Source organism: Trachurus japonicus, chromosome 4 (assembly GCF_045865225.1).
Source record: "Trachurus japonicus isolate A0001 chromosome 4, Traja_1.0".
Classification (NCBI taxonomy): Eukaryota; Metazoa; Chordata; class Actinopteri; order Carangiformes; family Carangidae; genus Trachurus; species Trachurus japonicus.
Genome location: NC_140910.1, coordinates 4009863 through 4025235, shown reverse-complemented (window position 1 = coordinate 4025235; position 15373 = coordinate 4009863).

Below are 15373 nucleotides of genomic sequence, written 5' to 3'. Positions count from 1 at the left end.
AAAGAGAACATATTTCACTGAGGTTGTGGAATAGTTGAATGTGAATGATGTGAACAAAGAACCAGCTGAATTGTATAGTGAAGACTCATGTTTAGTGTTTACATAGCTTTTATTTTGTGTAAAATAAATCAGACTCAGACACATTCTGGAGGAAAACAGAGACGCATGGTGTCTTCATTACTCCGCTCTTCACCTGCTTTTACAGGTAACATATTTGTCACCACGGTCCTCATCCTTGGGACCCGTAACAAATCTTGGGGGCTCGTCCGGGATCGGCACCACCTTCCGGTGCGGGGCTGATCCACTGATGACATCTGGGACCAGGACTGGAGCTGATGCTGCGTGAGCGAGCAGTGAGCTGGAGCAGAGCCTGATCCAACGTCGTGCTGAGTGACCCATCGAGAGGGACCGTGAGGAGCTACAGCCATGGCCGAGAGTGGGAGGAAGAGCCTAGTGTGGGACATTAGGAAAAGCCTGCTCACCCTGTCGGCGGAGGAACTCTACGAGGTCGCCAAGAACGTGGGTCCAGAAGGGCCGGATCAGCCAGAGCTCAACGCGGAAGACCAGGAGGACTGCTTCGAACACATCAGTTCTTTTATGTACAGTAAGCCATTGCTTGAGTCAGAGGATGGTGGGATGGTGAACTTGTTAATGTTAAAGGACTACATTGATGAGGTGATTAAGAATCGACACGCACAACATACAAGTGATGATACTGAGGCTGTAGATTCATATGCTACACAGACAGTTACACAAACTGTGCAAACAGCTCACTCTTCGGGTGACATGGGTGTTAGTCCTATACAGACTGTTCCTGTGACCACTACAGCTAACATGGTTAACCAGCCACCAGTTGTAGGTGCAGCCAGTCAGGCTGGCCCAGCCAGCTCTATTACTGATAACAAGTCCAGTGATGCTTCCACAGTTAGCTCTGTGAGAACATCAGCCAAAACTGTCTCTGATATCACTAATACTGAACTACAGGAAATGTTAAGTAGCTATGAGGAGCTTGGTAAGAGACTTAGGCAGAGCATAATGGTACCTACTGAACAGTCACCACAACACTCCACAGGGTTACCAGTTCAAGCTAACCAAACCCAAAGTGACCCATGTCGACCCAATCCACACGGGCAGCCAAGGGCCCAGCCCACCCGTGAGGGGACAATCTCTCTGAGAGACCTCTCTTATCTCCAGAGAAGAGAGTTTAAAGTGCAAGGGGGTCAAGTTGGGGATCATTCATCAGACATTAGCTACAACAGTATTTGCAAACAGATGGATGAGGGGATTAGAGAAGGCTTCCCGGACGCAGAAATAGTTCGCGGTGTGCTCAGAATAATAAAGCCTGGAACTTTTAAAGATATGCTAATCAATAAAGACGATCTCACCTTAATAGAACTGAAGGGGTTCCTCCAGGCCCACCTGAGGGAGAAAAATAGCACCGAGTTATTTCAAGAGCTAATGTGTGCTAGACAAGACGAGAGTGAGACACCGCAGCAGTTTCTTTACCGTGTGATAGGGTTGAAGCAGCGGGTCCTCTTCACATCCAAACTGTCAGATGCAGGCATAAAGTACAGTCCAGCTACTGTTCAGGATGTTTTCTTGCACTCAGTCTACCAGGGGCTAGGGTATAAGCACAGTGACATTCGACGAGAGTTAAAACCTCTGTTGTCAAGTGGAAATGTGAGTGACGAAACAATCTTGCGCCACATAATGAAAATCACGAGCGAGGAAAGCGAGAGGCAAAAGAGAATAGGTTCGTCACGTAGACAGAACACAACTAGCGCACACAGTGCTCAGTCTGAGCTTAGCACCGTCCAGGAGTGCAGTAAGCAAGACGGACCAGTTCACACAACAAAGACTGACCCAATTAAAGAACTCACAGCTAAAGTTAATGAGCTCACTGGTTTGGTGGAAGCAATGAGACAGCAGACCCTATCGCGACCATTAGATTCAGTGAACCCATATTCACAAAACAGGTCAGGAAACAGAAAATACAGAACCTTTGGATGTCCAAATTGTGTTGAACAGAACCGCTCAGATTGTTGCCATTGTTTCATCTGTGGGGAAGAAGGTCACAGGGCTGTTGGCTGCGTGAAAAAACCTAAGAACCAGGGAAACGCGAACCGGTCTCTGCAGCGGGGCAACCAGTGACCGAGTCGGGAAAAGAGCCCCAGAGTGAGCACTTTAGGGAGGTAATGACCCAACCTAGCCTTAACAACAGCAAATCAGGTTCCCCCTTGTCATTCACACCAGAAGTAGCTAACCATCAGCAGGGTGAGCCATTTGCTACGTCTAGTGTTATGTCACTCCACACTAAGCGCGGAGCAGTTGCTAAGCTAATCGGAAAGAAGGCTCTCATACAATGTAACTTGAATGGTTTAGCAGTGAAAGCATTACTTGACACGGGTGCTCAAGTTAGTATCATAAGTCGACATTGGAAAGACAAATACTTACCCGACTTAGTCATGCGACCTCTGTCAGAAATCGTCGAGGAAATGGATGAGTTGAAAGTGTGTGCAGTCAACGGGGAAACCATACCATTTGACGGCTGGATCCCCATCATGATCAACTTACCTGGGGGTGAGGACCCCAGCCTCTCAATCAGTACTCCGGTTCTTGTCAGCACTTTGCCTATGGACAAACCATTGATTGGTTTCAACGTTCTGGAACAGATCATTGAGGGACAACCAGAGCGGTTGATACCTACTCTTGTCACCTTGCTTTGTAATGCCATCTGTCTTCCCCCTGAGAAAGCTGAAGTGATGGTAAGCTTCATCCAGACGGTAGAGCCAAACACGACACAAGGGCGCTTAAGAACAGGTGACAGGGACGTGGTTATCCCTGCTGGACAGGTCACCTGGGTAAGGTGCCGGGTTCCATCAACCATGAACCCGTCCGATTGTCTAGTGTTGTTTGAGGCTGATGAGGGCAGCCAGGCCCTAGAGCAGTTAGATGTTTTGACAGGGTTAGTTAAAATACAAAATCCAGCTAAGCCCTACGTCACAATTGCTCTAAGTAACGACACCAAACATGACATTACCGTGACAAGGAAGACGGCCCTAGGCACCTTACAGCCGGTTGAACGTATTGTGGAGGCTGAAGCCCCAAACGAACCTCAACCTACCGTGACAGTTCGCGAGGTAACAGTTGAGCCAGCTGAACCTCCTCCACCTTCGTGGCATCCGCCAGTGAACCTTGATCATTTGGAGGAGAAACAACAAGAGATTGTCAAGAAAATGTTGTTTGATGAGTGCAGGGCTTTCGCGAGGGACGGAAACGACATTGGTTGTAATCCCGATTTGAAAATGGTGATAAATTTAAAAGATGATATACCAGTGCAGAGAGCATACACTTCCATACCGAAGCCACTGCTACGGGAGGTTAAAGAATATGTTCAAGACCTCCTGGTGAAAGGATGGATAGTAAAATCCAAGTCCTCTTATGCTGCTCCCATTGTGTGCGTGCGGAAGAAAGACGGTTCACTCCGTCTCTGCATAGACTATCGTCTATTGAACCAGAAAACGGTGCCGGACCGACACCCACTACCTCGGATACGAGACCTGCTCGACACCTTAGGTGGATACTCTTGGTTCAGTATCCTCGACCAAGGTAAGGCCTACCACCAAGGGTTTGTGGATGAAGGCTCCCGTCATCTCACCGCCTTCACCACACCTTGGGGCCTATACGAATGGGTGAGAATCCCGTTCGGTCTCACTAACGCACCCGCCGCCTTCCAGAGAAGTATGGAAGAGATCCTATGTTCTCTGAGGGATGACTGTTGCATACCATACCTTGATGACATTCTTTGCTACTCACAGTCTTTTGAGGCTCATGTCGAGGTGGTTCGCAAAGTGCTTCAGGCCTTACAAGCTCAGGGCGTGAAGCTTCGGCCTGAAAAATGTGAGCTATTTAAAGCTGAAGTTCGTTATGTGGGGCGCCTGGTTAGTGCTGAGGGCGTCAGAGTTGACCCAAACGATCTCGAGGCCGTCTTGGCTCTGAAGGCCAAAACACCACAGACTGTAGGTGATCTTAGGCGTGTCCTTGGCTTCCTTAGCTACTATCGTTCGTACATACAGAACTTCTCAAGAATAGCTCAGCCACTGTACGTGTTACTTCAGGGCAAGTCTTCAGAGCAGTCAGCTCATGGCCGTCAGAGTAAAAACAAAGGGCCCCAAATGCCATCTAGGGCGCCCATAGACTGGACTCCTGAACATCAGAGGATACTTGAGCAACTGATCGACATGCTAACCCATCCTCCAGTTCTAGCATATCCGGACTTTGACCAGCCGTTCGTCTTGCACACTGATGCGTCCGAGCAGGGACTTGGCGCTGTTCTCTACCAACAACAGGACGGGAAGTTGCGTGTTATTGGTTATGGATCACGGACCCTGTCACCTGCTGAACGAAACTACCACCTGCACAGTGGCAAGTTAGAGTTCCTGGCTCTTAAGTGGGCAGTTTGTGAAAAGTTTAGAGACTATCTTTTCTATGCACCACATTTCACAATTTACACTGACAACAACCCACTTACATATATCATGAGCACAGCTAAACTAAACGCGGTCAGTCATCGTTGGGTTGGGGAGCTGTCGGATTTTCGATTTAGCATTAAGTACCGACCAGGGAAAACTAACATAGATGCAGATACACTGTCACGTGTTCCTCTCGACGTTAACAACTTCACGTCAGTGTGCACAGAAGAGCTATCGCAGGAGGTGGTAAGCGCGGCTTGGGAGGGAACACGAGTAGCCCAGCAGAAAGAGGTTGCTTGGGTGGCTGTCCTTTTGGCTTCCTCTCAGGACGTCGTATTGCAGCCTAGCGCACCCCTCCAGGAAATCAAACCTGATGATCTGATGCAGGCGCAAAGGGATGACCCCACAATGAAGGAAGTCATCAGACTTAAAGAGTCTAATGTCAGACTCACTGAAAGTACCAGGAAGTCGTTGAGAGGATCCGCTTGTAAACTCCTCCGCGAGTGGGATCGATTACACCTTGAGAACGGAATCTTGTACCGGCGAACACCGGAAAGGAAACAACTAGTCTTACCTCTCCCGTACCAGCCTATGGTCTTAAAACATCTTCATGATCATATGGGCCATGTCGGTACCGAGAGGGTACTTCACCTCGCGAGAGAGAGGTTCTATTGGCCTCACATGAAGAGGTGCATCGAGGACTACGTGACTAAGAAATGCTGTTGCATTAAACAAAAAAAACCAACAGTCCATGTGCGTGCACCCATGAGTAGTTTGAAGTCCAACTCGCCACTCGAACTTGTCTGTATCGACTACCTGCATCTCGAGAAAAGTAAAGGGGGGTACGAATACATTTTGGTTATGGTCGACCACTTTACGCGGTTCGCCCAAGCCTACCCGACCAAGAACAAATCCGGTCGTACAGCAGCAGAGCGGATCTATAATGATTTCATACCTCGCTTCGGGTTCCCCAACAAGCTCCATCACGATCAGGGGCGAGAATTCGAGAACGAGCTCTTCCGGACTCTCGGGCAGCTCTCGGGGGTTGGTCATTCTCGAACATCCCCATACCACCCCCAGGGAAATCCCGCAGAACGCTTTAACCGCACTTTGCTACAGATGTTGCGTACCCTGACAGACAAAGAAAAAGAAACATGGAAAGATCATCTTCCGCAAGTTATACACGCGTATAACTGTACTCGTCATGAGTCCACCGGTTATTCGCCACATTTCTTGCTATTTGGTTGTCACCCCCGCCTTCCGGTAGATCTCTTGTTTGGTTTAGCTGAGCAGGCTGACCCTGGTTCGCACAAGGGGTACGCTGAAAAATGGCGAAAAAGAATGACAGAGGCCTATCAGGTTGCTAACAAAAATAGCCTCTCAGCTAGTGCTAAGGGAAAGTCTCACTATGATCAGAAGGTGAGAGGAGTAGTACTGAAACCAGGGGATAGAGTGTTGGTTAGGAACCTAGGAGAGCGGGGCGGACCTGGCAAATTACGCTCCTACTGGGAGAACAGGATATATGTGGTCAGGGAACAGGTTTCAGATAACCCAGTGTATGTCGTCCACCCAGAGGGTAATGGACAGGGAAGGACTAGAACCTTGCACCGAAACCTGCTCCTGTTGGTCAATGATTTGCCAGTGGAGTTCCCACAACAACCAACTAAGCCAACCTCAAAACCAACGCGCAGACAGGCAAATGATCGAGTGAGGGTTAAGAACTGTGACAACCAGACAGGAAATGCTGAGACCTCTGATTCAGATGATGACTCAGGTAGTGGCTATTGGCTGAGAATACCACCAACCTGGGCTGAACCCAGAACAGCAGTTGCTCCTGAGAAGCTAGCCATTAGCCAGAGCGGGAGGAAACCCGTGAGACAGACACAGGTTCAGTCCGAAAAAAGACCTGTCCAGGGTTTGAGGAGTCATGATGAGTCTGGGCGAAGGACGCCTGTAATGGAGGCCGTAGACATTGTTGAGGACCTGTCAGATATGGCTGGGGTCCATGAGGGAGGTCAATTAGGAAGAGAGGGTCAGGTGGCACCTGAGACTGGTCCCACACTACTAGAGGATGATGTGGTGGTGGAGGAGGCAGGCCAAGATGAGTGGCAATTGAGGGATGAAGTTGAGACTCACCAAGATGACTTAGAGAGGACTGATAGTCCAGCAGCTCTTAACTTACCTCAGCCAGATGCCGAGCCTGAATCCCCTCAGCACGGGTGTAGTGAGGAGCAGATATCAGACTCTCAGTCTAGCCCACCCACCCCACTGAGGCGGTCCATTCGACAGAGGCGTCCAGGCCAAATGCTCACCTATTCATCCTTAGGTCATCCAACATACCAGTCAAGGCCCACTATAAATACTGTAGATACTTACCTTGTGCCTTCTGCTGACCTGTGGCATCCACAGCCATACTTACCTTCATTCCAAGGTCCACCTTTCGTCCAGTTTCCGTATCTATCTTTCCTTTATCCCATATGCAGCTATTAGGAAGAAATAGCTGTAATAACGCACATATGACACATACATAAGCTATAAAATACGTTGGTTACAGACGTACCCGAGAACCAAACATTCCTAAGTGCTTTTGAGTTTTGATTTGACCTGAGAATTTTGAGTATTATCTGTTTGAGGTTTGGTAAGAATACAGTGACTTTAAGTGAAAATTTGTTTAAAGTGTCAGGAGCCACTTTTGTTGTCGGGGAGCGTGTGGCACCCCTAAGAGGGAATGGCCACATTAATATTATTTTGTATAAAACCTATGTAGGTATGGGACACTTTTCATTAATATATGTATTTATTTTCATTTATTTTATTTAAAAAAAATAGAGAACTATATGAAAGGAGTCATTTTATTTAGAAAAGCAGTGGGGCGGAACGTTTGTGGTTGCTCCAGGTGTTCGGGGGGTATGGTAAAGGAGCCCCACCTTCCGCTGCTACCTCAGACACATTCTGGAGGAAAACAGAGACGCATGGTGTCTTCATTACTCCGCTCTTCACCTGCTTTTACAGGTCGGTAAACGGTTTGAGAACCGGAAAATGTTGTTTGATGTTGTTGCCTTTTATCCATGCTAATGTAAACAAGAGAGTTTAAGACGGTTTGTTTGAGTTATTTACGGGTAAAATGCGCTAGAAACGGGAGAAATTCGCCGCACAGCCGCCATTAACGAGCAGAGCTTGTTCAGGTCAGGCACTCGTAATGAGAGTCTGGGCACTTTATACACTTTGAAAAACACGGGTTATGTTTTGTATCATTGCAATTAAAGTATATTTTTGTTGAGATGTGAATGTTTACAGTTTATATTTAACAGTGACTGAGTTTATTAGCTAGTGTAGCACAAGCACTATGAGCACTTCTGTGTAGCTAACAAATGCAATTAAAGGGTTATTCCAACATGCTGGATTTTCATGATACACTGTGAATAGTGATTTCTACCGGTAAAATACTGAATTTGACAAACATGTGATGTATTTACTGATACTGATTATTGAATATAACTGTGTATGAAAAGAAATGTGATGATTAGAGAAACTGAAACTGCTTAAAGAGAACATATTTCACTGAGGTTGTGGAATAGTTGAATGTGAATGATGTGAACAAAGAACCAGCTGAATTGTATAGTGAAGACTCATGTTTAGTGTTTACATAGCTTTTATTTTGTGTAAAATAAATCAGACTCAGACACATTCTGGAGGAAAACAGAGACGCATGGTGTCTTCATTACTCCGCTCTTCACCTGCTTTTACAGGTAACATATTTGTCACCACGGTCCTCATCCTTGGGACCCGTAACATTTACATGCCAAACTGAATAATGGCCTTAATCCGACTCTAACTGGATGACTGAAGTGCATGTAAACGCGTTAGTCCGACTAATACCAGACTTCTCCGAATCTGACTAAAACACCCAAATAATGTGATTTGTATGTCCTGCATGTTTACACCTTAATCTGACTGAAACTAGACAATGCATGTGTGCATGTTTCCCAACAGTAGAGACGGCACAAAGTGTAGCATAGAATAGCACCTGTGCTGATGCGTTGGTGCATTTCACACAGTGCAACCAGTGAGAAGATCTGTTTTATAGAAACATAAATAAATAACAAAAGAAAGCCTGTGGTCTGACACGACCCAAGTCATTTGTATATATTTCCAGCCCGAACCGGCGCATCTGGTAAGTTATTCAGATCTAAGTGACAGAAAAGTCAACTGGACAGTGGACAATGGACAACTGGACAGTCCGTATTAAGTTGCATGTAAACTGGGACAAGGACAGAACTCCAACGAGACTCTCAACTGGAGCTCTGAGCATACTGTAGCTTGACTTAGCTGTGCATGTAAATGCACCGAGTGTGTGTCTGTTGACTATGCATCTCTGTGTGTCCATCAAGTGTAGTACGTGTTTGCATACCATCACGGGGTCTGCTGGCCATCTGGAATCTACTGTACAAGCAGAAAGAGGACGACCAGCTGGAGAAGTTGCTGTTGTTGAATTCCTAAAGAGAAGAACATGTTCAGCCGATCCCGCCAGTGACACACCTTCAGTGGGGCTCAAACACTCAGGGAGGAGGAGGAGGAGGAGGAGGAGGAGGAGGAGGAGGAGGAGGAGGAGGAGGGCTGAGTGTTTCAATACCTCGTCCAGCTCCATCACCAGGTTGGCTTCATTACCTCAGACGCACGGCTTGGGACCACGCCACCGGCTAAACGGGCGATAGGGAGCTGATTGGGCCGCGGTTTCCTGCTGGGCACAAAGTCACTCTCACGAGCGTGGAGCCAGATGTCAGCCAGATGCTGCCGGCCTCGCTCCCCTTCAAAGAAACAATTAGGCACAATTATCGCAACATATAAATGAATTTCATCCATGATTAAAATGTTTAGGGTAAGGGGTGGGGGTGGCGGTGGGGGGGCGAGCAGGACGCACGGCCAGGTGGTTGTAATCTCGGCGGCGGTCGCAGTGGGGTTTCACTCAAAGAGGGCAAAAGAAAGAAAAACCCGCTGAGCTGTTTATTCAGGCACTTGTGTGTCTGGTCAAGTGCTCCCATTGCCCCCCCTCCTCCCCCTCCTCTCTATCGCTGCATGTTCACCCCATCAGCAAAGACATCTGTCCCTTAATACCACTTTAATGAAGGTCATTCATTTTAATGGAGCCTCATTTCAAACTCCAGTAATTAAAGCTGGTTGTGCACTTGACTGGGAGGTTGTTGAGACAGTGTGAGCCCCAGTTCTCCAAATAAACAGTCTCTCCCAAGCAAACCAGGGCGGCATCTGAACACCATACCACCCAGTCATGTTTTATTTGAGTGCAAATCTTTGACTAATCTTGTAAATTCTTTCAACTAATTTTGAAAATTCTATTGTTATTTGTATTCTATTTGTTTTTCTTTTTTGTCTATGATTGATGTGACAATGTGTTGAAACTTTATGTGCTGTCATTCTTGGCCAGGTCTCTCTTGCAAAAGAGATCTTGGATCTCAATGGGACAAACCTGGTTAAATAAAGGTTATAATAATAATAAAATGGGGAGGGGAGATCGGTCCAGCATGGAGGAGAAATCCAAAACATGTTAGAGAGATGAAAACAGCAGGAAGAAGGACAACAGGTGGTTCATGTTGTGAATCTAACAGAACAATCAGCTATAATAAGGTTTGAAAGGCTGAGAACGCGACGAGGAACCGAGGAGTGATACGCTCAGATTCTGATGTCAGGTCTTTATCGGACCACAACTGAAACCAGCTTCGCTTCCACTCACCGAGACGGCGTGCATGTGTGCGTGCGCATGTGTGTGTGTGTGTGTGTGAATCTATTTAGGAAAAGAAGAATGGTGCCTTAAGCCGGGGTGAAATGAAAAAACCTTTTACCATCATTCTTCACAGCTCATCAAGGTCTCCTGAAGAATGGCGGTACAGTCAGTCTGGCCCTGCAGCAGTCAGGAAACACAAGATGATGATGTGCTTTGATTCTGGGATGGGAGTGACAGGGAGAGCTGCTATATCTGTACTTGTCAGACTCTATAGAGAGTTAGTGGCATGTCACTGTCTCACACACAAATGAATATGGTGTTAACATTGTTATAGATTCCTATGTGTGATCAGTTTAAATCAAATGTGTAAACGTGAGATAAAAATCTCTCATGTGTCGTCTCTGCTAAATGAAAACTTCTCATGTAGGCTACATGTTTAAATATATCCCGGGATAATTTATGTGTTTACTCCTCAGATTACTCTTCAAAGAGATCCATCATTTTAGGTGTGTCATCTACCCAGCATGCTTTGCTGCTTCCTGGCGTCAGACAGTATAATGTTGATGTACGATCTGTGAAGAGGAGCTTTGTTTTATCTCCTGCGTGGTGGCATGGGACGGTTGTTTTATCTCCTTGCGCCGAGGCGTGGTATGCTCGTAGCCTATCTGCACGCCTGCTGAGGGGCTGATGAAAGCGCCCCGCCACCTTGTCCAGACGGCCAACATCCATCAGAGGAGCAACATGTCAAACAGCGAGGGCAGAGGAGAGTCATCGTCAGGGTGAAGGAAGGGTACTAACTCGGTCCAACGGGGTCTGAGCCTGACAAACATCTGGGCAGTGGCACGGTGGTGATGTTTCAACAGCAAAGTAGTTTCTTTATTACATGATCTATTGATCCTGGTCCCATTTTACTGTCATTAAAACATTTTTTTTTCTTTTCCCTTTTTCCAGAGTAAAATCTATGAAACATTCACTACGGACACTCCACCCAAAAACTATGAGGAGACGTCTTGTGTGGGCTGAAGTCATCGTTATTACAGTTACAATTAATGAAGTCACTTCAGGTCGCATTAGACATGATGAGACATTACCAGCTGGTGTGGTGGTTAAAGGGGAACTATGCAAGATTTTCACCTCAATCAAACAGCTTCCAAGTAATTGTGATGGTTAAATGACTTGTTCCAGGGAGAATGGAGGCTCTCTGCCTTCCACCTAGCGTCTCTTGGCTGAAAACCAAACCCAGATCTCGTCTCTGCAGCACCACAACACAAACAACCCATAACCCATAATCTCTTGTTTATGACAGATAAGACTATTCAAATATACACGTCATAACATTGTATATGATAAATAACATTATCCACCGCTCCAGTGATTGCTTTCTCGCCATCTTTGTTGTTGTAAACAAATGCACATGGCTGGGAGGAGGGTTAGCAAGACAGAGGAAAAGAGACCCCTTTAATGTCAGTAACGGTAATGGAAACAGTAGCGTGTCACGTAGCCTGCCTGAGCGGAGGAATAGTTAGTGATTTGGTTAATTCCAGATAAACATCTGTTTGTTTATGGACTGAAAAAAATGTATAGCATATATAACGTACACCTAAACGGTTGTCTTGTTATTTTGTTACGGGACATGAGTCTTGAGTCTTCATTCCTGCTGCCATCAAAATGCACAATGCCATTTGTTAGGCTATACACGTTTACTTGGCCACACAAACAACCCATAACCCATAATCTCTTGTTTATGACAGATAAGACTATTCAAATATACACGTCATAACATTGTATAGATAAATAACATTATCCACCGCTCCAGTGATTGCTTTCTCGCCATCTTTGTTGTTGTAAACAAATGCACATGGCCGGGAGGAGGGTTAGCAAAACAGAGGAGAAGAGACTCCTTTAATCTGAAAGGTTTATTGTACTTATGGAAAAACGAAAGAATACACCAGCAGGTAGCTACACAAAGGAAAAAACCCAGCACAAGTGAAAACACTGAGCACAGACACAAGGCACAATGGGAAAACACTGAGGTTACATACACGAGGGAGAGACGAGACAGAGGTGGGGCAATCAACACAGGTGAGACACATGATGTCATCACAGGCGGGAGAGCACAGGAAGACAAGTCAGAGGGGGTTTTACAATAAGACAGGACAAACAGGAAACCAGAGACAAACCATGACCACAAGAGGCTGTGGGGAAACACTGATTTCATGCTAATACATCATCAGAATTCCTTAGTTACACTGTAAATACATTACATCAATATCTTAATCACTTTAATGCAACAGTCCAAAGATTTACATCAGTGTTTTACATTGTTCTGTTTATGAAACTGTTGGTGAACACTAAGTGAGGGACATCACTAAAGCTTTGCTGGGACTATATCTACTATTTGAAGGAGACAGTCACAATGGCTGACGTAGAGCACAGGGCCGTATGACTGATTTCAAGTAGATGGTCATACCAGAAATGACCCTGATATAACTGAATTTTATTTTAATATTTATCTGTAGCACTTTGATGGTGCACAGATTCCACATTTTTATTGATAGCCTTCTTTTGGATGGAACCGTGAAGCCTTGGAAAAAAATTTAACAAACCCATTTGACCCTGCGCTAGATTACAGTAGAACAAACTCAGCAGACAACGCATGAAGAGTCTGGCTTCTCTCTTGTCCAAATCTCTGACAACGTCTCTGTGTCTGTCTCTCCATCCAACCACAGTGGAATCCAAACCTTATTATTGTTATTATTATACAGGCAGCAATGCTAATAAATTGTATAAATGTGAGAAGCGAGGCCAGATAATCCCTGTCATATGGTGCTGAGACAGCACCTAATAGGCCAGATAAATGAAAGCAAACAAACACAAAGACATGAAAACGATCTGAGCTTTCCCTCGTAGCGACTAACACACCAGCGCACTTTGAAGTGGCTGTTGAGGGCTAATGATCGGCATGTTGCCCGGACTCACAAAACAAATGTTTCTATTTTTGCAGCGTGACCTCCTCTTTGGCAAATGAAAACAAAATGCGACATCCATTTGGAGGCAATTGCCCACACAGTCTGATCATTTCAATGGGGCCTTTATACATTTTCTGCAGTTTATCCTCCAGGCTTAGTGACATTTGAATCTGTGAACATAATTTCTCTCCCTCTCTCTCTTTCTCTTCCCCTCTCTCTCTCTCCCTCAGTGTTCCCTGATTGCTTCCACACACTCGAAGCGAGTCCAGCTGGAGACTGTAAAAATAAACTTCATGTTTAAAAATGGGTGGATTAGCCCTTTTAAATTGGTTTCTTTTCATGTTTTTGTGTCCCTGTGTGTCCAACCTGGCAGGAGCCGGCAGGTTGAGAACAGAGACTAAAAGTGTGTGTGCGTGCATGTGTGTGTCTGTGTGTGCATAAGGCATGGGAACACAGAGGGACTGCAGAGAAGCACTAATTGGCAAGAAAGTGGAGAATAAGACCTGTCGCCCGCCAGATGTTTCTGTAAAAGCGCGGCGCAGGTCCACGGCGAGGTGTCGGAGGCCTGCGCTTGCATCAGAGGGAGCCGTCAGGATCCTGGACCGCTCTCCTGCTTGCACACCTGGTTTCCTCCCCTGCACAGCTGGGCACGGTTGCCTGCTACATCATGTTCAAGCTGCCCCATCTCGCTTTTCATGTTGTCAGATTCTGTTTGCCGCTCGGCAAAGACACAGCGCAGGATGGCATTGGTCGTCAACTCAAAAGACAAAAGACGGCGATCAGTCAGCGTAACGCTTTTTGAAGTTTTATTACTTGAAGACGTTGCAAGATCCTGCCTGTGCACTGACTTGGATAGAGAGATAAACACATTGGATTAAAGGGATATTTCAACATTTTGGCAAATTCGCCTACTGCCATAATCCCCATAGTTGAGTAGGTTCGTTACCTTTAATTGTCGGTGCAAGCTGTTTTTAGATCGGCGGGGCAGAGACGGGAGCTTTGCACGGCGCGTGGTATTTCTGGGCTTTTCCTCATCAAACTCATCAAATAGACAATCCAACAACTCCAAAACGCTCTCATTGACAAGTCGGGACCTGCACATTCACCACGTTATGAAATAATAATGGAACGTTCCGAGACGGAGTTGTTTTTGATAAATACGTAACCGGAACTACATTCCCAACATGGCTGCTCAGCAGAGTGACTTCAAAAGCAAAAGTAGTTCCAAGTATTTGCTTCATGTGTCGTAATGTTACATAATTATACATTATTATTTAATAGTGTGGCTAATGTGCTGGTCACAACTTGTCCACCAGAGTGTTTTGGAGTTGTTGGATTGTGTATTTGATGAGTTTGATGAGGGAAACGTAGAAATACCATGAGTCTCCATTGCTTTAGCTGAGCAGCTCACGTCTCTGCCCCGCCGATTGTTCCAATAGGTGAATTTGCCAAAATGTTGAACTATCCCTTTAATGTGTTTCTAAGCTTGCACAGAACATGGCAGATTTCTCTTTTCAGACCTTCTTGTACAGACAGTTGTCATTACCGTGCTGCACATCACACCACAGAGGGGCGAGGTCGGGACAGAGATGACTGCGCTCAGAAGATACTAATTGAGGATTAAAACAGACATGTTTGATTTACTCGAATTTGCGGAACACGCGCTCTCACGGGCCGCCTCTCATTTTTCAACAGCCTGTCATTTTTTTTCTTTTTTTCTACGGCACATTATGAAACCTATTGCTCTTCACTCGTCGCTCTCGGAGAGACAGACGGAGAGAGAGAGGCTTAAAGTGAACCTCAAGCAAAACCCATCTGGGAGGCTTAATTACAAATAAGCTCTGTTTAATAAGCACTGGATCATATGTCCATAGAGGAGGAGAGAGAGGAGCCTCCAGAGGAGCAGGAATGTCAGTGTTTGTGTGTGAAAGCACACGGTCACATGCACCGAGGAGCTGCCACCGCCGTCCAGCTCTGACTCTGGAAATTTGGCAGCGGAGAGTGAATGAGTAAAGTCGCTCTCCCCTCCCTCCAGGACTGCTGATGAGGTGCTTTTGAGCAAGGCACTTAACCTTTGACCCTTTTGATGTCCAATATTGTATTTAAGGAGTAATTGATTACGCCCTTTCTGCGTGGGCTTACACAAGACGGTGCAGATATGACAGTGTAGTCATAGTTCACATGGACACACT